Genomic DNA, 26,687 nt, shown 5'->3' on the forward strand with positions numbered 1-26,687 from the left:
AAATGTATATATATTTTTAAACACCAATGCAAGCATCATAAAATTGTTTTCTACCTCTTGTGCTCAATATTCCAAGCCTTCTGAAATCATATGATAACTTTGTACGAGTCGTTATTCACTGAAAATCTTGCATTCATGAGTAATTTGTCAACAAATTGATCTTTTCAGTCAGATCTTTTACAATGAATAATTTCATCCGGATTGCAAAACCGAATCTGAATGATTCGTTTACAAATTTGATTGATTTGGTTCTTGAGTTCAACAGGCTGATCCGCTCGCAGTTGTTAAAATAGATTATCAGTGAATAAGGACTTAAACTTTGAGATGTTCATAGTAGACTTGAAATATACTGTAAGATGAATCATAAGGACTACTTTTATGATAATTTTATTGAGCTTTATTAGCATGCAAGCTCTATTCATTGGAAGCACATGGAAAAGAACGACAATTCTTCAAGAACGTCTTCAAAAGAAACAAAGTCATGAAGGTTTGGAACAATTATGACAGAATTTTAATTCTTGGGTGAACTTTCCATTTAAAGCCTTCAGCTGCCGTTAAAACGTTAATCTTCTGTCTCTCTCTTAAAGGGATAGTCCTCCATAAAAACTCACCCTCATGTCATATTAAACCTGTATGACTTTCTTTCTAATATATCTAAAAGAAAGTGTTTTTTTTTTTTGATCTTTCCTTTAAACAAAGAACACAGAAAAGACTGTGTACAAGAACACACAAACTCTTTCATAAACAATGTTATTATTCGAAGTCATGAGAATATGTCATGACAGCATTGAGCCGTGCTAATTGCGTTAGGGCAGAATGGCTGAGCGAGGCCGCCGACAGCCAGAGAGTAATCTCAAACAGAGAGCATGCTGGGATGAGTGATGAGCTTCTCTGCAGAAATGACATTTGTCTGCCTGATAAACCTGCATGTTTTAAAACATTTTAACTAAAATTAGCTTAATGTCGTTCCCACAGCAGGTGCTCCCACTCCCTTGATGATTCGCTCCGTCAGGAGAGAATGTGACGCCAGAACATTAACGACTTTGTTTTACGAATGTTACATATTTGTCTTTTGTTCATTCTTTCATTTGCAGTTTAAGTCTTGTGTTATGGGTATTGTTGAGGGTTTCTAGGAGCTTTTGTCCTATCACTAATCTAAGTAGGAATGGATCATGAAGCCTGAATTATTATGTTGAGGGTTTTCCAGACCAGACGATTTTGTAAATGTGTAGTTTTGAACATACCATACTATGAATAAGTCTACGCTACGGCATGATGAATTCATCACCGCTTTTTTCTCTGACTGATGCTGGAGTCAATTGTGGGTTTTTACAGTTTATAGAAATAGAGAAAATTGCACAGTGATAATTTAAGAGACCATGAAAACCTAATGATGTGGCTTAGCTGGCTGTTAGGGTGCTGAAGTCAAGGCACAGGTTTGCAGTTATCAATGAGAGGCAGGATGCATTAGGCTAAGCCATTGCGAACAGTTATTATAATCCTCTAATGCTGAAATCACAAGCTCAGTGAGTCACAGGTGCTAATAAATGTAATTTACATACATCTGGTAGTTATTTTGAGCTATCAAAGGCTCCAACGTGCTATTTGTCCTTTTTAGATTCAATTACAGATGAGCAACTTCATTATTTCTTTATATTTTTAGTTGGAATTTGTGTGTGATTTTTTTCAATTGAATGTATTAAACCTGGTGCATATTATATAATAATAAAAAAGGCTTTATTTTTTTTGTAGCAGTGGCTCAAATTTGGCAGAATTTGCTGTGATTTACAATTTTGGCATGATTTATTATATATATTTAATACGGATTCATTCTGTCAGAGTTTGAGTGAGAAGCAGGTTTGTACCCAGATCTAATGTTTTGAGATGAATCCGTTGATACATTTTTTTTGTCCTTTCTGTATTTTTGTCCTGTCTCACTATCACACATATAGCCTTCTTAATGCTCTTAAAATGAATGTACAAAGTAGCAAACTGTTTGTTGAAATATCCACAACATTAACAAAAACTCTGAAATGGTGCGCAGTTAATCTGCCAATCGGATGCATGTGAAAGTTGTGTTTGTTACTATAGCAACAGTTGACTCCCGACATGTTTTCCTTCAGAATCATATTGGTCTAATTAATTTTTAATAATAAAATAAAGTTATATTGCTTGCTTCATTAAGAACTAACATTATGTAATAATAGGCAATAGATGTATTTATAAATTGACATTAACCAAGATGAACAAATGTGTGAAAAAGATATTCATTAAATATTGTTACCTGCTTTAGAGTGTAAAACATGTTACATGTGTATTATGTTAATGTATGCGATTTTGTTGTAACTTTTGACCCCTACCACAGTCTTTGTCAAAAGAAGCAACACTTCATATTAAGAATTCTTTAATATGAGTTAATGTATTAGTGTCATGAACTAACAATGTACTGCAATTTAAAATACTTTTGCAGCATTTATTAGTCTAGGTTAATTTTTACATATAAATGTTCGTAAAAATGTATGATTTAAAACATTTACGTTGATCAAACATATAAATGAGCCTATTATGACTGAACTTGAATTAGCATGTTTAAAAATTAATCTACATTTATAAATGCTTTAAAAATTGTTCTTTGTTAGTCCGTGATACCTAATGCATTAACGAATATTGAACCAAATTATAAAGTGTTACCAAAACAACTTTTTCCCCCTAGTGTACCGTTTTGTATTCCATTCACTTAAAGTCATTATAAGACTCCAAAAGGTACTAGATCACCCTGACTCAACTAGATGAACTCTGATAGGCAAATGTATCAGAGTTCATCTAGTTACTGCCACCCACAAGTCTGTTCTGTCAGGCCGTGCCTCAGGGATCCAGGACCATTAAACTCAGGTTAATTTCTCATTACACAACTTCACAGGACTTCAGCTCATCACGGGAGGGGGGGCATCTCAATAAGCAGGTAAAGCCGATTCCACTATAACTGCAACAGAGGTTAATTTGATTCTTTCACTTGTCAAGAGCTTACAGGACTCCCCAAACTAGGTTTTCATCTTTTCCATCTGTAAAGTTACTTCCAATTTCAGATCCATCTGTACCATTGGATTTCAATTTCTGACGAATCCTCCCATCTCCCTCTGCCTCGGTGACCCCTCGGCCCGGCCCGGCTTAATCTCGGACCAGAATTCCAAGCAGTCCTCTTCCCTATTCATTCAGTAGCCAGTCTTCTCTCTCTTAGACAACCCAACCTCTGAGGATTTCATTAGGATTCACAGAGAAGAAGCATTCCAGTGCTTTTGTTTGACGACCTTGTGGTTGGATCCCCAGAACTTCTTATGAAGGATGCATGCTGATTTTGATCCTTGTTACGCCTGTCCAACTGAAAAACAAAACGAAAGGAATAACATATTATCAGCATTACAGTTGCAGAAACGCATAAATTAACGCTGAAAGAGAAATCGTCAGAGGTTGCTCTTCAGTGTGTGTTCCTTCATGGGGAAATGGCTAAAGTTTTCAGTTCAGTTTGCACTGTCAATTTCGAGATACTCTGCACTGAGAGCCTCAGCAGTTCTCATTTTCAAGCAGTCAATCTGAGGACAGATGAAGAGAAATAACAAGGCAGGGAAAACAACAGTTGCCTGACATCCATATGGGTTGCCAAGGTCTGACGTCTCAGTGTATCCTCAAGGACTTTTTAATGCTGTAAATATCGCTCATCTCATGAATTGTGTGTGTCTTGCGGACTGATGGGGATACAAATGACCTCTTCTGGGCTTTGTTTATTGGTAAAACCTTGGTCACTGTCCTTGATGCAGTCTTAGTTTTTTCCAGAGATAACATACATGCACTGTAGTTCAGATGAACCACATCTTAAACAAAGAGTGTTTACATTTTTGAGGTGGAAAATGAAGGGAAAGGAATGAAGGGAAATGAAGGCATTACTCTCCCTCATGCTGTTTCAAATCTGTATGACTTTCTTGATTCTGTAGAACATATATGAAATTATAATTTTTTGTTAATTTTTTTTTTTTTTTTTTACAATGGAAGTCATTGGGCATAGAAACGAGTTTTATTACTAACATTCTTAAAAAAAAAATATATTTTCTATCTTCCACAGAAGAAAGTCAGTCAGATTGGGAACGACATAAGGTAGAGTAAATGATGACACAATTTTCATTTTTGGGAGATTTTTTTTTAACTTTGACATCCCTTTAACTTACAAATGAAATACTTATGGTTGTCTATTTTATTATTTGCAGTTACACACATCACTTTTAATAATTAATATCAGATCAATATCAAACATGTTATTTTTCAAGAAAAATGAAGGTCATATTTCCACAGTCATCTTTTTCTGATAATCTGAGATTCTTTAAGGACCTCCACCTTCATTTGTATTTGGTACGGATATACAGTAGCCGTGGATGGAAGATTCTTCACAGAAAGTTTTATTTTACAAGAGCTTTGGACTTATATCTATAAGGGCTTCATTTATACTAATATTGGCATTTTAATTTGATTTATTGCTGAATGAATGCCAGCCCGCAAACACATATTGGCACTTTAATTGTGAGTGATTTTCAAATGTAGAGTCTAAATTAATTTAGTATCATTTCTAAATGTCAGAAGAAATTTACATTTATTAATGTCAAATGAGTTATTTGGTCAAGTATCAATGCGCATTGAACGTTTTGTTTCGCTTCGAATGTGCAGTTAGCTGTTGCAGGGTTTCGGTCTGAGACATTTTTCACAGTGCAAGAGCTCCTGTTGTTTGCCTATTTGAACCCATAATGATGTTTGAGGTTTTGCACCATTGGCACAATTGATGAATGATTTAGTGTCTAACCAAGTAAACAGCTAATGTGTGCAGTTGAACGCATTCGATTAGACATATTGTCATGGAGTGCTGCTGTTAAATTAAAGAGGCACCATGTCAAAGAAATCATCGCATTGAATCAAGTGTAGTGTTAAATACATGAATTTGTCGCAGATGCGTTTTTCTTTTTTTAAAATTCATTTTGTGCCGTTTGCTGGGTTGCACAGTAACACTGTCCTTTCACTCTTGAGTCTTCCTGTCTTTACCAATTAACATACATGACTGACTGTGAAGACTTGCAAATTTGTCTGCAAATGAGAGAAGTTGCTTCTCGAGCTGTCAGATCAGCCACTCTCACTCCTCTTCATTGGAGGTATATTGAAGTCTCTGTGGCACAGAGCACTTGTGTAGGGCTGCATAAATATGACAAAACAAATCTATTGTCTGTAATTTCCCTTGATAATTGTAACTTCAATTATTAATTCCAATTAATAGACCATGCACAACAGTTCTGACAAGCACTCCTGTTATAGCCTAGTGAAAAATAAATATACTAAAAGGTATTTGTTGTATACTTAGCATAAAATAAATGTATTTCAAATAAAATAACATATTTATGTACTTAGGATGAATACCCTGCAATTTTACTTTGGTATACTAAATTGATATACTTAAAGTCTGCTAAATCAGAACAACTAATTTTGTACTTGATGTACTTTTGTTTTTGATGTACTTAATCCAGAAATAGCGCTGAAGTCCAACTAAAGATATACTGAAGTATATTTGATTGTGCTAAAATGTAACTACTGCAAGACAAGTATACTTTAGGATTTGCAGACAAATGACTCTTGACAAATTATTCTTTTTATTGAGTCAAGAAAAAGATTCACTTACACGTGCAGTTTAAAATTCTGAACTGAACTGGACTCTCTCACTTGAAAAGTGAATCTTTTTTTGGATATGTCTGATTTGACCATTGTTTCACATAATAAGATCACACTGAATCAGTTGTTAAGGAAACTTTTTTTTGGTGTAAAATTGCAAGGTGAATGACATTTTTATGTACCATAGTCCAGGGATTTTCAATCTTTTAGATGCCACAGACCCCCAAATATGATAATTCTCGTGCAAGGGCAGCAATACATTCTCACTGTGAATAATGAATATTATAAGTATGTGTAAAATATTATTTGAAAAATATTTAGTCTCGGTTGTTACTCGTTACATACATTTTTTTCTGTATTATTCAATGTATTATTCAAATTATTTTTGTTATATTTGTTTTATCAATTTATTTATTTAAAAAAATGTATATAAATGTATTTACTTATTCAGTTAGTTTAATTCGATTTTTTATTATTTATAAATTTTTACAGTTTATACACATCTAAACTTTTCCACATACTCCATTGTGGCCCTCTGGTGGCATCCGGACCCAAGTTCGAAAACCCCTGCCATAGTCAATGCAATGTTTTTCTATAACATTCAAAAATATTCTTAAAAAAATATTTGTACCAAACCTCATTCATAAGGGAAGAATGAGGTGGGAACTGGCGAACGTTCAACATATTACTTTAATTATAAAATAAACAAATAACAAAATGAAAGTAAAGCGGCAGCCCCTCACGGACGACTGACGCTTAAACTAAAACAAAACGCAACATAATGGATCTTCATCGAATTATTTCATCAACTTACATTTTTTAGAGCCTAAATGTTAAATTTTAAGATCCAATAGCTCCAATTTTTGGATAGTCATATATCTAATAGTCATATTTTTTTAAGCTGGGACCCTGCTTATTTTACTTTAATTGTAATTTCTATTAATTATTCTATTAAATGTGTAGGCCTACACACATTATGTCCGTTTGAAAGTCTCATTTGGCTAATTGGCATATTTTCTTGATGCTTGATGCTCTGTGGATAATCCTTGACTTTTCTCTCGACGATCACCCTTCCTCCTTCAGATAAAGAAAAAAGCACAGGCAGCAGATGAAACACTGACTTCACATATGAACATCAGTGGCTTCTTTTACCATGCCTGCTTGTTAAAAAATGGTGTTTGCTTGTATTTCTACGCCAGTATTTTTTTTTCATGGGCATGAAATGACTCAAAATCTCTATCCGAATAGAAAGATACTCAATTGATAATCTCAATTAGATGCTTTCAAGTGGCGCATTAGTATTTAGATCTGTTTCCCCTGATGCAGCAGATTTATCTATAATATATAACGTCAAGCCTGCTGTTTATGTCAATAACTATGCCTTATTGTCCCCGACATGTATGGTGATACAATGCAGTGCGAACAACACCGCCTTGTCTGAGCGCACAACCTCCCCTGACTGGAGCTAATTTGTCCTAAAATAAGATAACACAGGAAGCCATTTCTTCTGGACACCTCCTATCTGCTTTTATCTGTTCCCTGCAATGCCTGGCAGGTCTGCCCTCTGTTCCTTAAAATGAGATTTTCGTAGCATGAATGCAAGGTGAATAAACATGCCTTGATAGACATCAAAAGACTCAGGCAAGTGTGGCTGGAGGTTAACTCTCTCATCTGCTTTTCATCAATTTCTTCAAAGGGAGAGTAGTTTTCTTCCTAAAAGAGCTGGTGGGTAGAACGGGGCCGTCCTCAACACCTGCGACTCCTCACGGCTTAAGCTTATGTTCCCACATTCCTCAGGTACATTTGTTTGGCACGTGTGCACAAGTGGTGTAACTGTTCAAATTACATGGTTTGGTTTGTATCACGTTTTTAGGGTCACCGTTACGGTATGGTAAGTGCTATTGTTAGGATAAAAATAAAAATAAAGAAAATAAGAAAAAATGATCAAACTACAAGGAATAGCACAAATAAATACAATAGAGCAAAGATACAAATAAAATAAACTGTGCTTTTCAGATTTTTCAGGTACGTCTAAGGCTTTTTTTTTTTTTGGCTCATATGTGCCTCAGATCTGTTTTTCTCTGATGAAAAATCTGATGATCTTTTCAATTCTGATTTGGGCCACTTCCATATGTGGTCCTAAATCTGATACAGGTCAGACGTTTTGCAGTGCGACCTCAGTCTGAACAGTCAAATCGGAATTCATGCTACTTTTGCGTCACTCTAGATCAACATTCATGTCAATTCTGCGCTCATGGGAGTCAGATTTTACATACCCGAAGCTATCAAGACAGTTGCGAAAGGTAGTCGGTGAAGGACAGTGATGTGTCAGAACTCACAAGTATTACAGTGACAGCTTTACAAGCAAAGCATGAGGGCTCATATCAGAAATGTTTAAAAACTCAATTTTTTCGTATCCTTGTCTTTGTTTTTCATATTACCTGCGCATAAATTCGCTGGCTTTCACTGCAGATCATGTCCTCCGTGTTTACTTCCGTATGACAGTGACCGTTTGCTGCGTGACATATTTTTATCTTTCTTATGCGCATACTGGTCAGTCCAGGACCATTATTGGCCACATTTAAAACAACATTGTGAACAGCTATACAAAAAAATAATAATTGCCTGCTGTCACTGTGAGACTTGATGCACAGATCCAATATACTGAAACTGTACAACTTCATACATGTACATGCGTCCTAGTAGTACACTTTTGGCTTTACTGTGCTGAGTTTAATCCCACAATAACCAAAGATTCCTGACGGATATTTTTCAAACAATTTATCTGATCCCTATTGCTTTTATTGTGGTCATAATTATCACATTGTTTTCCTTCTCCGTTTCTTTTCAGAGGGAATCACACCACTTCTGCTAGTTGTTCAAAAATCAAATTGTTGATTAGTGACTAGAATATAAGGTAATAAATGTCATATAGCCAGCATTGGCTGATGACCCATATGGGAGCGATATAATAACTAAATGTACATTTATACTAGAGATGCACCGATTGATCGGCTGGTGACCGGAATTGGCTGATTTTCACGTGATCGGCCATGACCGGCGACCGACCGGTCAATCTGACATAATTATGCCGATTTTATGCCGGTCAAATGCACTCGGGCGCCACATGATTAACATCGCGCAACATCAGCATCACACGTGCACACGGAACGCACATGTAGGAAACCTCTTGAATTACGGCCGTTTCACACCGCAAATGTCAGCGGCGCGTGAGCAGTGCGTTTTTTTTCCGCCGTGCATGTTAATCAATGAGTGCATTCACACCGGCAGCAGGAGCAGTGCGTGAGCGTCAAGCAGGAGTGTCGCGTGAGCAGTGCGTGAGCGTCAAGCAGGAGTGTCGCGTGAGCAGCAGTGAAGCGGGGGGTTCGGCGCGGGTCTATTTTTGCTACGCTGCTCACGCTCAATTAAAGTGAAAGCACACTTTTGATGGACAAACTAAAAATGATTTTATACAAAAAGTGCTCAAAATGCACAGAATAAGTATGTCTTGTGTGTTTTAACAAGAACTGGAGTATGTCAGAAAAGAAAACGAAGACTCAAAAATATTTGTAGAAGATTTACCCATTTAAACTTGTTTTCATTATTCAGTTTTGGTTGCAAGTATGGTTATGATTATAAAAAATAAATAAAGTAAACTAGCCAGAAAATATTGAAATATCTTTATACTGCAAGGCTATATATATATATTATTGCCATTACCTGTTTTCCCTGTTTTCATACAGAAGTTTAGTTTGCTAAATAGGCCTATATCAAATTTTTTTAGTTGGATATTGGATATGAAAAGAAGGAAATGGTTCTTCCATAACACTGCACTTTAGATGTGTGTCAATTTCCCACACCAGGAGAAATGTATATAGTTCTATTTTATAGCGATTATCTGTTCAAAAAATGACCTATGTAAAATGTTCTATTAAAGAAAAGATAGAAAATAAATATTTGTGTATGCTGTAAAGTGTTTAGAAAAAATGTAATCGGAATTGGCTAAAATCGGTATCGGCAGGTCAAACTCAATGAAAAAGCGGATATCGGAATCAGCCTAGAAAATTGTAATCGGTGCATGTCTAATTTATACAACTGTTTCGGTTCTGTTATTTGATTCTCTAGAACGGTAATTATGCAAATTTTCTACTTTGACCAATAGAAAGCCGTTTGGTTTGAAAGTGATGTTTGTGCGAGCTGTGCTTTATATATAGCAACACTTCATGACAATGGAATAAAATTTTGCACCTTTAGCCACAGTTTTGCACATCCCTACTAAGAATTGTGTGTTGAGGATTTGTGAAGGATCTGGTGCTTTTCTTTTTCTTTTTCTTTTTCTTTTTCTTTTTCTTTTTCTTTTTCTTTTTCTTTTTCTTTGTTCTTGTGATAAAATAATCACCCGGCTATGAACCAGTGTTTGTTTAATATTGGAACCAGAATTGGTTCATTTACTTTCAGGCTGGCATTGATATGGAACAACCGTCCCAGTGTTGACTGGATGGAAAAGTGTAGCTCAGGGAATGGTGTGTTTTTGGGTTTGAGTGCCATGGGCAGTATGAATTTGGCACCTTCCCTGGGCTCTCATGCATCAGGGACGTTCCAGATGAGGAGTGGCACAGTCTCAGTGATTCATGCCCATTGCTGTATAGATGCTGTCCCGCAGGAACGAGCCTTTTAGACATGTCTATCTCCTCAAGCTGCTAAACAGATGTTGGTGTTGCTGAAGCGAGTACTGAGTATTGCTCAAGATTACTATCTCGTGGTCAGAAATACCCTTTTAAGGCTGTTTATATGTTGAAAGGTTTCATTGGGTCCACATAAGCTATAGCAATTTTTTTATAGAGCACATATTTTTATTGAAAACTATAGCCTAGTGGTTAAAGAGCTGGACTGATAGCTAAAAGCTTGAAGATTCACACCCAGCAAGAGACGATCCTTGAGTTATCCCAGTGGGATTGTCCCTGTAAATTAAGATGCTGATGTTGCGTCCAGTGAGGCGCATACATTTGAATAGCAAATGAAGGCAACTTTAAATGCTGTTGTCTTTACCTTCAGGAATACCCAAATGTACTTCTCTACTTTGTGTGCAAAAGACCTCTAAATATGAAGGTCAATTCATATAGGAATTCATATTCCAATTCTTGCAATAGGAAATTACAAGGGGTAAGGGACACATTTACAAAAATATAAAGACATTTATATTTTCATGTAGTCATTGTACTAAATAAAATTATTTAAATATTGTCTGGAAAGTCTGGAAGTCCCTGGACCTCACTTTTAAAACTTCTGTTTTGCAACTTTTAAACTGAGTAAACACCGCTGATAGAACCATCTTAAACCAGCCTGCAGTGGACACCTTTGAAAGAGATCAGAAAACTTTTATAGAAAGCTTGATGTGCCTCACAGGAGCTGGGTTAATTACACATCTCGAAAAATGGGCTGTTTTCTATAGCGATTATGATAGCTTCAAACACTGGGGCTTTAAAGGCATGTCATTATCTGTGATTCACAGAGGATTAGGGCTAGACTCGGCCTTCCTGTGACGCACACGCTCCTGCTGGATTACTTTACGACTCCCCGGTGTTGTAATTCTGTTGTCTCTGCTGTAAGTCATTGTAGCGCTTCATGTTTGGGAAATACTTATGGTTTGATTTGCAAATTCTTGTCATTGTAATTCATCACTGGTAGCTCTGTAATGATCTGAATTTTAAAGTGAAAGGTGAATAAACAAGGCTCGATAGATGTCAACTGGCAAATTTAAATCCCAGAGTACAGCCGCTCAGTGGATTATATCTTTTTCATTGTTGGATGAAGGAGTTTGTTTTATTCTCAGCTGGAACAAGCAACTTTTGTGCCTGTTGTGCAATTTCTTTTCACTCCGTGCCCTGCTGACTGTGCTGAAAGCCACTGGCCTGTGCTCTCTGCCCAACAGGAAGTACTTCTTCCAGCCAATTAGAAGTGATTAAGGGGCACAAATGATTGGGAGTAACAAATCATGATTCAGTGTGTTTTGTGTTTTGATTTAATGTGTTCGTTACCAGGCGCACACTGCTTTTTTTTTCACAAATGTTGTTCCTTTGCTTCTCTAGCAACATGTGTAAATCTAGGGCAGATATATTCAAATCAAGAACTTTTATGTCAGATATAAGATAATCTTAAGAATTTGAACATGACTGACTGAGAATCTCTGAAATCCAAGCAAAAAGTACTCCGATTTTGTTAATGAAATGAAAATACTATAATAATAATAATTAAAAAATATATTTTTTAAATTCAAGGTAAATTTATATAAATTATAACACATATAAATCATAAGAGCATTAAAAGAAGCATTCAATTATATATTTTACACTAATGTTCAAATGTTCAGGTTGGTAAGATTTTTTTTTATGTTTTAAATTTGAATGTGTTTATTTGATCAAAAATAAAGTAAAAACAAGAATATTGAGAATTATTTTTACTATTTAAAATAACCTTTTTCTATTTTAGTATATTTCAAGATGTAATTTATTCCTGTATATTCAGCATCATTACTACATTGTCACATGATCCTTCAGAAATAATTTCTAATAGGATGATTTTGTGCTCAAGTAAAATGACTTATTATTACCAATTTTGGAAACTATGGAATCTTTTTTTCCGGCACTGAATTTTTTTAAAAAATCGTCTTTTTCTTCTTCTTTGAATTGTGAGATATAAACTCGCAATTTGAATTACTGTGTAGAGATAGAAAAAAAAAATCTCAGATTTAGACTTTCATGCAATTGTGACTTTATTTCTCAGAATTGCACTGTGACGGCAAAATAGCACTTGACCTAAGACAACATTAATGCTGATCTGACTTTGTAGATTATTTTCTTTTTGTTATCCCAACACCAGTGTGTGCAAATTGTTTAAGACTGAGATCTGTTGACACAATCATCTTGTAATTTCGTTCTTGGTGTTCCACTTATTGCAGTTTCACAATTCTGGCTAAGAACATGATGTTATCAAACATCTCACTTACTGCCGCAGCTCAATCGAGTCGGAGAAGCTGATATCATCAGCAAACGCTGTGCACTGCTCTTACATTTCACTGGCAGCTAAATTATGGGTCACTCTTTTGCAAGCCCGCTCTTTTTTTTAAACATTGAACAGTGTTGAAATGTCTCTGAAATTATTATTAGATTGAAATGAAAGGGGAAGGCTTGTCTTGTGTCTGTTTAGTGGTTACTGGAGAGGCTGCTCATAATTGAGAGCATTTGGGGAATTGAAAGGGATGTCTTTGAACTGCCTGTGTAGTCTGAAGAACAGAAAAATGAAATCTTTGAGAAAATGAGTATAACAAACTGGAATTAAGCGAAAAAACCCAAAACACACACACACACACACACACACACACACACACACACACACACACACACACACACACACACACACACACACACACACACACACACACACACACACACACACACACACACACACACACACACACACACACACACACACACACACACACACACATAAAAACACACAGCTGATGAATCCAGCATGTGCCACCACAGTGTTCAGCCTCCACCGCAGATCGCATCAATATACACATTCTTGTGATTCTAGTTTATTTGTCGAACCATGTGGTCTTGAGTGAGATTGTGAAATGACTTAGTTACAGATATATCACAGCTAACATTCCTATGTAATATATTACAAAACAGTCAATGGCAGTTTAGATTTTCTTCAGCGAAGTACTATATCTCTTATGAAGTTTTGAGTGGTGGGTGAACAAACTCTTGTGTACTGGTCCTCTGAGCTGGAGGCATCAAGTCCTTTCTTCACAGAACCTCTTTGAAACAGGCACCATTGTCTGATTACCAGCACCAGAATCTCATATGCACAAAGATTTCTTCTAAGTCTTTCTCCAGAAGCATCTCGCATGGCTGTTTTCAAAGCAGATGCGATCCTGTGTTCACTTTTAATAGCCCTTGACACTATAAAAGTAGTTTGAAGCTGGACATTGAACAAATATCAGAAACATGTAGAGAGTTGAACTGTTTGATCTTTTTATGAGTTAACTCAGATTTAGCACTTTAAACTGAAGCCAGAGAAAATCACTGTAAATCTCCATATTGTCAATTGGTTTTAACACTAAATACACAACTTTGTTTTTATAGTATATGAATACATCAGAAGACATATTTATTTATACTACGGTACCGTTCATAAGTTTGGGGTTGTTAAGATTTTTTTTTAATGATGTTGAAAGAAGTCTCTCATGCTCACCAAGGCAGCATTTCTTTTATCTAGAATACAGTTCAGTTAAAACTGTAATATTATGAAATATTATTATAATTTAAAATAATTATCTATTTGAATTAGAGCTGTACGATTAATCGTTAAAAGACTGTGATCTCAATTCAAACACCCATGCAATCTTATCAACGATCTATGACAACGATTATACTGTATATAATTTGCAGGCATCAGGGAGCCACTATCAATATGCGGCTCCTTTGAATTCGCTCTCGCTTTTCTCTTTTGCTTTTGAATTCGCAATAATGTTTATTCATCGTTGTGCTGCATTCAGAGTCTTTCGTTTTTTGTATCAAATTAAGTGACTTTTTTCTGACTATTTCCTATTCAGGCAGTCTTGTAAAGTTCCTATTTACAAATTAGGAAATCGTTATTATGGTGATGTGTGTTCATGTGTTTTTAGTCTAAATAAAATGCTTGCTGTGCTCTCTCTAAAATCAGGAAGCATTTAGCACCAATGCAACAAAACTAAGAGTAGAGTATTTGGAATTGGTGTGTAATCAATCTTACCAAAATATTTTATCATTCTCATCACACAACCCTGTCTTTTCATGAACCATTTTCTGCCAAACTTCATTTTCAACATTACAAAAATGTTGTAATATAGTAAATAAAAGATAGCAATGTTTAAACCCCAAAATCAGATACATACAGGCTGCAAACCTGTAGAATGATGAATCTACAGTTGGACACTTTGCGTCAAACAGACAGGAGAACAAATGTTGCTCTGTGAGTTGACGACATGCCTTAGTAGGCAAACGACAGATGGAGGAGCTTCTCGTTCGATGAAACTTTGAGACATGGGGCTCCCTGAAGATCCCCTCAATCCATCTGTAGTACACGGTTGGGCGTGTAGTTATGACACTGTCTCTTAATCGAACTAGCACTGCGTCTCTGACCCTGTCCCTGAGGCCACCTGATAAGAAGACGCCCCTCCACCTGCTGCGCGTCAATCACACACAGACTCTCAGCACACTCAAGGAAAGCAATCTCTCACTGATGTCCCCTCAGATTACCTTTCCAATATCCCACACATCTCCAATAATAACAAATCAACTGCCACATTTATCACTGCACTGTAAATACTGTAATTTTGTAACAGTTTTATAATAGAGTAGACTGATACTGCTGTGCCTGCTGGAAAATCCAGCTTAAGCTGCTAAGAACTGTTTTAGAACAACCTAAAACAGCCTAAGCTGACAATTAGACCATCTTGGACAAGCAATAAGCTAGCTTTTTGGTGGTCAAGCTGGTAGGGCTGGTCCGAATACCATTTTTTGAGCTTCGAAGCTTCAGTAGTAATGAACATCGAATATTCGAAGCTTCGGAGAGAGGGTGCTGAACATATTCTTCTCTCTAATAAAGGCAGTATTCTCTATGTGTCGGTATGTCCGTTTGCATTTTGATTATTTCGAGAAACGTTTATCCAATCGACTTCACTGGGAGTGCAGTGTCGCATTTGGTGCAATATAGATGGACATGCGAGATGCGACACATTCAGAATTAATAAACTTTTAATAAACTACAGAACAGCGCGAGCGAGAAGCGGCACGCCTCACGCTCCGATAACGGACACTTCACTAGTGATATAAAACGCACACACACAGGTCTGTTAAATTAAGCAATACTTTTAAGGTAGTCTAATATTTTTCTGACTAACAAATTACTGACACAGTAGATTTAAATAAAGAAAAACGAAATTTAAATAAAGAAAAACGAAATTTAAATAAAGAAAAACGAAATTTAAATAAAGGAAAAAACGAAATTTAAATAAAGAAAAACGAAATTTAAATAAAGAAAAAACGAAATTAATTTAAATTAAAAACGAGATTAATTTAGATTGATAATAACGGGCAAAAAGGCTAATACATTTTGTTTCTATTATTCTATTTTCCACAATGTCAAAGCAACGCAGCTTAACTCAAAACACAAGCTCAGGCATGCACTTTGGTCCATACAAACTCCACTGATCTGCGCTCTATCGAGAGAACACTCCCGTTGCTGGAACACTGGGGTCGGTTCTATTTCTAGCATGCACGCGTTTTCCGCGTGGCTCGAGCCGCGCCTGAGACGCGTGTCTCACGCAGGCAGTGTGCAAACTCCAACCTGTTAACATGGGAGCAAAACGGACACGCCATGCAGCTGAGACGCTCACGCCACGCAGCCAGTGTGTCGCCGGCCTTATTCAAGCCCGAATGAGAACCGTTTCGCGGGGGATCCCAGGTGTGCAAAAAAAAAAAAAAAAGAATATTCGAATGTCAAATTTTCAAATCGAATACCAACCCACCGAACGAATATTCGAATATTCGGGTCCAGCCCTACAAGCTGGGTGTTTGGAACAAAATGGCTGTTCAACCAAATAATGCTAATGGATAATATCCAACATGGACAAACTAGAATGCAGGGGATTTGAGTTACAGGACTTGTAAATACCTCGAAATGTTTTCCCCGAAGGATTAGCATTATCATATAGCATTAGCACCATGGACATCTTTATGAAAAGAAATGTGAAGTGAATTTTAGTAATCTGTTTATAGTATTGTGGTTTTAGCGCACATGCTTACAACACTTCAGAGCAGAGGTGCTCCTTTGGGGATGCAGGTTTAAAAGTTGAAAGCTAAACGTTTTAAATGTTGCCTTTGTTTCAAAAGTTTCAGCAAGGGAATGTAAATGGTCAAGCATGTCATAGCTTGTTTACCTTGGTCGAAAAGTTAGAAGTCAAGGGGGTGCAAAAAGAGAGGAAGAATCAATAAGCAGTGCTTTGTGTGAATCACATATGAAATAACATAGTAAGCGGGGTAAAAATGTATTTGTTGGATGTATGGCTGCAGTTTTAGTGTCCTTTGTTAGTGCACCCGCCTCAATTGATGCTGGTTCAAATCGGAGCGTGCATGTAGGATTAGTTAAATTGGTGCCGTGACCCGAATGGGAATAATGATTATAGGGGTGAGTGTAATGCAGGCCAGCTGGTAAGAGCTGTGTAAGTAAACCTCACTCCCCCGGCCTCATGATGCGCACTACCGACTGACATTAGGGATTTTGGTCTTTAGCTTTCTTTAGCATCCCTTGCCGGTTGGCGCTGGTTTGAATCCCGTTCAGAACTGTGCGAGTTGGACCAATAACACTTAGTGGACCTCATGCCTTTAATGTGTTGAGAAAACTACTCAAATTTTCAGCTAGATATGCTATTGACCAAAATACTAGTTAAGCTGCCCTTCCAATAAGGGAGCTATGTGCACTACAGACAACATTGAAAAAGTAGCTTGCTAATTGCTAAAAAAAGTAATCTGCAGTTTGAACTAATACATGTTTGTAGCTAACAACACTACTGCTTCGCTATTGAGAAATGCAGTTAAACTACCGTAATAGCTTACTTTTTATACTTTTTATTGCATCACTACTGCCAAACATTAATTGTAACTCTGTGAGACCTTTTATTTTAGCCTGTTTTATTAATTGCCATGCAAATAAGTTTGATAGTTTAGAAAAGTCCTCAGAAAGCCGCACAATTTGATGTTTCATTCAGGTCTGTAATGCAAGTGGAGCAGGACGAGTTACACATCAAAGCCTAATACTTTGGTTTAAGGGTTTATTCAAATCTCTAAGCGTAAGTATGAGCAATAGTAATATGCTTGCTAAGGCTAGCATCACCAAATATAGACATAGCATAAAAAGATACATGTTATTGACCTTCTCTATATAGCTCTCTCAGCTTTATTGTAGGCGGTGTATCCAGGAGCTCCAGGATGAGCCGTGGAGGCCCGTCAGGACAGCAGGCGCACAGATCTAATGTTCTCTCGTTTATAGGGCTTGGTGTTCAATGGAATGAAAAGGCTTTTCATTCCTGCGGTTCGACTAGGGAGGAACATTCAGTCAGACAGCTGTGCACATAGAAGGGAAACTCTCTCGCCTCTCCTGTTAGAGGAGAGACCCAGCGTGTGTGTGGCTTTGGACCGCAGCATGTGTGTGTTAAGACTAAGAGGGGGTGGGTGGAGGGGAAAAAGGTCTTGCCTAAGTAGGGAGTTCACAGTAAGTTCATTAGAGTCGGACAGAGTTATTTTTTTTAGCTGACGTGGTGTGACTGTTCATTTTTTGCAGAGGTCACGCAGATGTGCGAGCAGGCGTCTCTTCGTCTCACTGTTATTTGTTTAACTAAGTGTGTGTATCATGCTTTTGTTTTCAGAGCATAATGAGGACGTTTTCTCTAAGTTAGCTAGGTAAATTTTGGAATACATAAGAAATCTCCACACTGAATAATTCTGACATACGGCGTGTTTCATATGTGACTGTGAAAATAACTCCGGCTTTGTGCTATGAAAGTCTTCATATATCATATAATGACATCCATAACCTCTAATCTATATTTTTCTTTTCTTTTTTTTTCTTCATGCCTCCCTGCTGTCTGCTGATGCATCCTGCTATTAGGTAAGACCACCACAGTTATGAATTCCAGTGTTCTTAAGCACACATGTCTTATCCAGCAGAGATAATGACTGCTTCAGTAAAAGCTGTTTTGTGTATGTAGCCAACATGTGATAATCTTGAGCTCTTTTTAAAGGGCTTTTGGATTGTTATTTTAATGAAAGTATGGAAGGACAAGTCTCATGAAACTAACAATTGTCTTGGCCAAAATTAACTGAATGTAGCTTATAAATGTTTAAATATATTTTATGATATGTGCATTGTGGTATTAGTTTTATGAAGCACATGCTAAAATAATATAAATACAAATGCATACTTAATTTAAATAGTAAGTGGGTTTCGAAATACTTTAATTTGCATAAAATATATTCAGAATATTTTCCAATGCAATTTTACAATCCCAAATCTCCCCAATCCTAATATATATCACTGTATATTGTGTGTGTGTGTGTGTGTGTTTATAGTATTTGTACTGAAAATTGAAATAGTTTTTTTAATACAATATTTAAATGCTTTATTTTAATGCAATTTTTTATTTATTTTTGGTCTTGACGTGAAATGTGACCTGGACATGCTTTCATGAGATTCACTTGGTTGGTATAGATTTTGTGTACAGTGAAAAACATTTTCTCCTGTATTTTTAAAGAGTTGCCGCAAGCATCAATACTTAAGTCTATTCTTCTAAAAAACTCTTCCTTTGTTGCATTATCAACTGCTAAGTGCAGTCCTCACACTGCTTCATTTGTGTTTGGAGCATGCACGCTCTCTCCACAATCCTTGCTGTTTCATTTCTGGAGGCAAGGAGAATGAAAGAACAAGCTGCCGTATGATATTTACTCGCTGTGGTTGATCAGCTAGGGCAGGGATAATTTACAAATCCATAGCCGACCTTGTTCATGCAGATTCCTAACAGGTTTTTCACTTACCTTGGGCAGAACTGCCCGGCTTGCTTAATTCCACCTGGGAGCACTGGCCGAGCTCCGGTGTTTCTGGTTACCTCACTCATCCTACCTCCCCCTTCCAGCCTTACCTGCATGAGCGCGGCTATGGAAATGAGTCAGTAGGAGGCCCTGATCCCCGGGGCTTTGGACAACTGACAGCATGACAGAGAGGAGTTGATGGTACCCATCCATTTTGGCTCCTAGCAGCACTGCAAGGCGTACCACACAATTACCAATTCTATCAAATAGATTTACTTTGCTTTTGTTTCTTTCTCTGGAAGGCGAAAGGAAAGCACCCTCGGAAAATAAGGCTCTGAAGCATCTGGTCTGTTGAAAGATGTGTTATATTTCTGCCATATCCTAACAGCTTTTTAGTGTCTTGAGAGAGTAACAAGATGTGACATTGTGCTAGAACTGATGTCAGGAAATTGGCTCGAGTGATGTCTACCTGAGCTGGAATACCATTGAGACACTCAAAGTCATACCACGGCATATCATAAAAACTTTTGCATTTATTCATGAGGAGCTCGAGGTGGAGGGCAATTGTCTGTGTTTATGGCGAATGGGCTGTGCTCTTCCATATGATGTATACGCCTCTGCCATCCATTTATTTCGTTCTTGACTACCGATTAACTTTTCTTTATCCTTCAAAGACACACCGCAAAAGTTATCGTCGACATTCAAATATTAATACTAATGGCCTCGAAACCCTTCGATTTGTTATGATGTGGTGCGAGAAGTAGAGACTCTTTCGCCGGAAATATATGGTTGCGTAAAACATGCTGTATTTCTTCATCTGTCTTTTTCTACCTCGTTCTAGAGAAGTCTCCTTTCACTCTGTGAGGGATTTTCTCAGGTTCTATGCATATTCATGAGCTGCCCATTTTCTGGGCCTATAGGGAGAGTGCTCAGTTTCTTGCCAGCATCACACTGAATTCTGTTTGGGTTTTCTTAATCCGTGACCTCCCAGCGCTGCCACATGCTGCCAGACGGAGGCAGAAAGATAACTTTGGGGATGACTGTGGTTGTGGGGACTGTTACTGCATAGGAGCGCTAATCATTCACTCCATTGCAAACAGGCTCGGTGAAGGATGTAGTAAAAACCCTTTCATTTAGCAATTCTTTGTGCCACCTCAGTTCTTATATATTTTATTTATTAGTTTATTTAACAGGAAAAGTGGACATTAATAAACATTACTCTGAATCTGTCAGAGTTCGCCAAAGGCTGTTTGTCATCTGTAGTCCCAGGACTATGATTAACATTAGGGATACATCGATATAAAAAATCTGCATCGGCCAGAAAAGCATTAATTATTTTCATGTTATGGCCAACAACTGATTGCAGATATTGAAAATCTCATCCTACTATTCTTTAAATAAATTCAAAGTAGAATGCTTAAAACTGATTCCAACCATTTTAATTGCTACAAGTGAATTCATGCATTATAATGTATAGTTTCAAGCCACCCTGAAATCTAAATGTACAGTTCTTATTTATGTAATATTGCAGTATTTATTATAAATGATTTATCCGTGCACATCATTATTTTTTAAATTCATGTGCTCTCGTAATCTTTAATCAAAAAAAAATTCCCCTTGTAGTGACATCTCTTCTCTGATGAAGTGTTTACTGGTGCGAGGGCGGGACAACCTGTCACTCACATGACATCACAGCAATAGCAAACCACATCCAATCAATTCCCCAGAGACAAAATCAAGCCCCGCTCTACATTTTATCTTGTTCAAGAAGCCATTTAACTCAAGAAAAGGCTGCCGTAACTTCTGTTTCATTGCGAGTTTAATGTACATTATAATGTACAGAATGAAAAATGGATAATCATATTGTGATATGCTTAAATTGCTAAATTATTAGTGTTTTTAAAGATTAACTTAGTCCACATTAGATGACTGGTAAAGTAAACGATTGGTAGAGACCAATCGGACACTGTAGCGGGCTTGAATTGGATCGATCGCTCATATTAATAGGTCTTGATTTATCAATAGAATAGGAGCGCACAGCTGAAACAGTGCTGGAAGATTTTATCAACCAGGACCTTATACTTGTTACTTATTCTATGTAATTATAAATATTTGTATGCTTTGTGGTTTACAGTTACACATGTAAGTAGTTCTTATGTTCAGTAAAACACTCAGATCACATGTTTGGAGAAGTTTTGGGACTTTTGATAAAAAGGTTCCAAATGCCATAACTTGTTATTGCTTTGAGATATATTCACAGAATTTGGCCCAGATGCAGTTGGCATGATTGTGATATGACCTGTCACATATACTTTCTAATAGTCATCATGTCAAGCATCAATAATAACAAAATAAATCAATAGATTGCATTACTTTTTCTGGGATTTTCTCAGCAGTGTTGTAACATACAGTAGGAACCTCCAAATATGATCGAAATCAAATTTCTTCAAAATTTGAAAGGTTTTCTATCAAATGAGACCTATTATTTTTAAGTATGCCACTTAGATGTGAAATCATTAAAATGCCTTCCAGGGTGTAAGGGTTTAACAGTGAAAGTCAACAGAGAGCTGACATATCACTTATATATAAAGCTTAAATGATCAGGATCGATATCGGCCGATCATGATGTCAAGAAATCGGTTGTCGTATCGGTTGCAAAAATTGTGATCGGAATATCCCTAGTATAAATCTCAGAGCACACAGAAGTCACTTTCTAACTTTCATAGGGCTTGCAGAGACTAGTCGAGTAGTCGAGTAGTCGAGAGATCAACTACTTCAACCACTAGTCGGCGCTGTCGGAAACAATCGACTACTCAAGCCTGTATTAACCATAAATAAATTAAAAATGGCGAACATCACCAACGACACCACACATCGGATGTGTGGAAGTATTTCATCAAGGATGACAAAAATATCATAATTTGCCAACTCTGTAAGGGGCCGTTCACATATCGCGTCTAAAAACGTGTGGAAACGCGCCTTTTACTTCTTTCCACAAGTGCTTGAGATCCCGTGGCATCTGTCGTTGCCATGCAACCATGAACTGTGCTCTTCATGATGACCAGGGCCTGAATTTCGTTTTTTAAACTGGGGGGGAATTTCCCCCTTACATGGGTCACATGGGGGGGATCTAAAGATTATGGGGGGGGAGAATAACTTTTGATGCATCGGTCTAATTTAATCAACTTCATTTATTAATATCTCCAGATTTGTATGCATAAATTGTGCATTTCCAGTTCTCAAAACAGTTAATAATAAAAAAATAAAAAACTTTATACAAAATACACCATGCTCTTCTTCAAATTGACATTAAGAGCTCTGTTTAAACTAGGCCTAGACTATGTATTAATGTCTCTCTATTTCAGTGTAGTTCATGTGTTTCAGTTCAGTTCAATTCTTTGCTTTTTTAAAAAAACGTCATACAAAATGCGCCATGCTTTCCTTCAAATTGATATTAAGAACTCAGTTTAAACTATATGTATTTATGTCTCTCAGTTTCAGAGTCTTTCATGCGCATAACAATAGAAAACAAGGAGAAACGCGCAGTCACATGCTCAAACAATCAACAACGTCGCTCTAGATGTGTAAAAACAAGTGAAAGCGTGGGCGCGCCGCTGTCTCCTTCTTTCCAACAGCGCTTGCTCTCCGTGGCGTCTGGCGTTGCTATGTAACCATGAACTGCACTCTCCATGATGACAAGGAAGTATCAGCAAAAGATTAATAGATTTCTAGCTCTTGCATTAGCTTTACTACTAGATATATTTATGGAGATGAAAAATAATAAGGTGCCCTGTACAGCTATGATCAGCTGTTCGGCCGAGCATTCAATGTTGTTACGCTGTAAGCTGATCAGTTGGTTCGTTGCTGCCGCGCTCTATCACTCGCACACAATAAAGAGCTAAATGGTTTTTAATGTTTCAATTTCTTGATTAAAATGACATAATTTGGAAGCGGATAATTTCTTCACAAACAGCTCATTATGACTCAAAATGTTAGATAGTGTGAATAAGATCAGCGCAACGCAGACCACTATATTGACAGCGTGAAACACATAGACTGGAAAAAAAGATGGACGACGCCCCTTCGCTCTCTTCCATTGATGAGAACTGAAGCCGCCAGCGTCCCGATATGGCGCTGACATATTGGAACTTGAGTCTGCGCAGTAGCGATCTCGGGACCAGGCCTGCGCAGTCGTGAGCAGAAAGTAAAGCCGCGAAATCAGCGCTCCGCCCTCACTCTCGCAGAATGCACTCAGGGAGAGTGGATTCTGCACACTTTTTAAAAAATTGATTGCAGTACGACAAGAGGCTTGTTAAAATAAAGTAAATACAATCTCCTCAGTCCTCCGAAGATCCCGGAAAAAATGTCCGTTGGTGCTTCAGTGACTACTTCGCTCAGAGAACCTGTCAATCACAGCTGTCAATCATGACGTTACACCACCGCATCACGTAACTAACTAAAAAACAACTTTTTTTTTAAACAGACACTTGAACTTACATCAGCGTGATAAAAACGACAGCAAATGAAAGAAACCACCTTTGGAAAAAATATATTTGAAGTGTAATTTAATTGTTTAGTTGGTCTCACGTCCCGTTGAATAACATGGGGAGGCGGGACTTATGACCTATACTAGGACCAGTCACCGGGGGACGATCGAGACGTTTTGGCTTCACTTTTCAGGGCTTGTGCGGCACGCTTGGTGAAACATGTGATCTGTCTACAACCAGGGCTCAGCGGAAGACAGAGAATGCCGGTCCAGCGCTGATTGAGGAATTAAATTAGAAAATAAAATACAGTTTGACATCTTTTTTCTTGCATCTGTGAATTTATTTTTTAATAATTTGCTCTGAGATGAAGCAAATATATTTTTGCGGGAATTTCTCGCACTATAAAAGCTAAGCTAACCGAAATTCAAGCCCTGATGACGAAGAATTATCTGCAAAGGATTAATCGATTTCTAGCCCTTGCATTAGCTTTACTATTAGATATATTTCTGGAGATAAAAAAAAAAAAAAAAAACCTGTACAGCTATGATCAGCTGTTCGGCCGAGCTTTGGTTGTTGTTACGGAAAGGCTGAAGGTGATCGGTTGTTTTTTGTCACATGACCTGCGGTGCGCTTGCGGCATTCTAAAAAGTTTTAATCTCGCCGCGGCATTGGCGCGCCTGGAAAAACTAGCACACATTATGATATTACATTTGAAATAACGAACTTGAGCGCGCAAAAGACGCGATATGTGAATGACCCCTAAAAGCGGACATTGCGTCTGAAATGAAAGGCAAGAACGGCTGTTTATTTGGCTTTACTCTGTTACATGAAAATTAAAATATGTCATAATTATAATGTTTTGAGAGTTTACTTATGTAATTGTTGCATTAGGCTATGAATTAATAAATATGAATTGATAAGAACTATTTCTTATCTTTTCATTACAGTAGCATGAACCACGAGTAGTCGAGTAACTCGAGTATTGTTTTGATAAGAAATCGACTAGCAGAAATCATTAGTCGTGCAACCCCGGGAAATTCTCGCCTACAAAAATTCACTGAAAAGTAAATGTGACGCATCTCATTGTAGGTGAATGCGTCTGCCAAGTGCATAAAAATGATTTGAATTTGACCATCACATTGTTCCTCTCATGTTGCGTTTATTAAATTCAGTTGTGAATCAAGTGCCCATGTACCTGTACATCTCAGATGGTTTTGAAAAACAAGCAGCTTATGCTGAGAGGTGGTGACCGAAGTGAATTAAGGAGTGTTCGTTTCTTTGCTGAGCCACTCATAAATATGAATGTTTCCCTAGAATCACAGACTCATACTTACCTAGTTCAACAGTTTTCTTTGTCCCCGGTCCCCTGAGTGCACTAAGAAAGAGTGTTGAGACTGTAGGTGAGAGCAATGGTCAACTCTTTCATTACAGAGCATGGCTATGGCTTACAGAGAAACAAGATGACAAAATGATCCATTCCTTCCTCTGCAGCCAAGTCCATTCTGTTCTTCCTTTAGTCTTGGCTTTAGGTTATATGTATCCTCTGAGTCCATGTCATTTGTAAAGCCCACCGAGCTGGCATGAAGGTAATTCAGTACACTGAATCATAGAATCGATGATGTGTCACACGCAAACTTCCTGTTATAAACTCTTTCTCGCACTTTTCATCATCTAAGCAGCAACAGAAATGACTTTTGCTGTAGCATGGGCCAAACATCAATCCCATGGTTCATCCTGCAGTCACTTTACTTCGGCAGACACACAGATTGAGAAAGTATCCTCGTCTGATCGGAGGGCAGAGAGCAGGTGTGCGATGTCAGTATACGGTTTGCTGGCAAAACATGGATAGTTTCTTTGAATATCCCTCGTTTTATCAAAGTAATTCAAGTTGAGATTTAAGAACACTTCAACCGTGTTGCATAACAGCAGCGTTTCACACGGTGCTTGCTCTGAGAGTACTTGGGGAAAAATCATGCTTGATATTCTCCTGCTGTGCTAACTCAGTTTCAGCACAACACAAATTAACAAAGGATCCTAAGATATTCCTGACTGCTAACGTTAACATCATGGCTGTTTAATCTGTTACTGTCTGTTGTGGTTTTGATTGACATTTACCGAGTAATTAGCTTGTCAGCATAACAGATGATTACATGGTGAGTGCAGACAATTACTGCATTCAAAGCTTTTAGGCATAAAGCTCTCTTATCAAAGTCAATATCAAAGGAATGGCTGCTAGTTTACATACTGCTAGCATATATGTTGAGCTTCCCTACATGAACAGAAAAGGACATTTAATTAACTTGAATTGCAGAACATGTCACACGACCAATGTCTTTATTTCATGAAATGGTAGTTTTATCGTACTGTGAGTAATTCAAAAACTTCCCAGAGGAATAATTGGCTTTTGTCTTTGCTTGGTGAGTTTGATATGTATTTATAATGAACAAACAACATGCTATTCACAAATGGATTATTAATGTCATCCATTAAATAGAAGCAGTTTAGAACTGGAACCCTTAACACAAATTCAGCAATTAGATTTTTAGCATTCATTAATTCAGAAACATTTCAACATTATGGTTAAAGGGATAGTTCACCCAAAATTTTTTATTCTGTCATCATTTAAATTCTTCCCCATCAACTGTTTGGTTACCAATCTTCTTATGTGTTCAGCAGAAGAGAGAAATTCATTCAGGTTTAGAACAACTTGAGGATGAGTAAATGATGACAGAATCTTCATTTTTGGGTGAACTGTCTCTATATTTCTTTTTAATTTTATATAGTTTCACTACTTTGAATAATTTATAGAAGCAATTTCATTTTCAAGCTTTAAGCCTGTGAAAAGAAGCACAGGACCAAAGAGTAT

At 37.2% G+C, this 26,687-nt stretch overlaps 1 protein-coding gene and 1 long non-coding RNA gene across 6 annotated transcripts in view; one reads left to right on the forward strand and one right to left on the reverse strand.

The window, feature by feature from the left end:
* Positions 1-26,687, forward strand: part of sdk1a (sidekick cell adhesion molecule 1a) — a 370,173-nt gene that overhangs the window by 64,050 nt on the left and 279,436 nt on the right. The gene's annotated exons all lie outside the window — the stretch shown is intronic.
* Positions 1-26,687, reverse strand: part of LOC309514040 — a 238,976-nt gene that overhangs the window by 2,846 nt on the left and 209,443 nt on the right. The window lies entirely within an intron of this gene.

Source organism: Leuciscus leuciscus (genome assembly GCF_965113295.1).
Source record: "Leuciscus leuciscus genome assembly, chromosome: 1".
Lineage (NCBI taxonomy): Eukaryota > Metazoa > Chordata > Actinopteri > Cypriniformes > Leuciscidae > Leuciscus > Leuciscus leuciscus.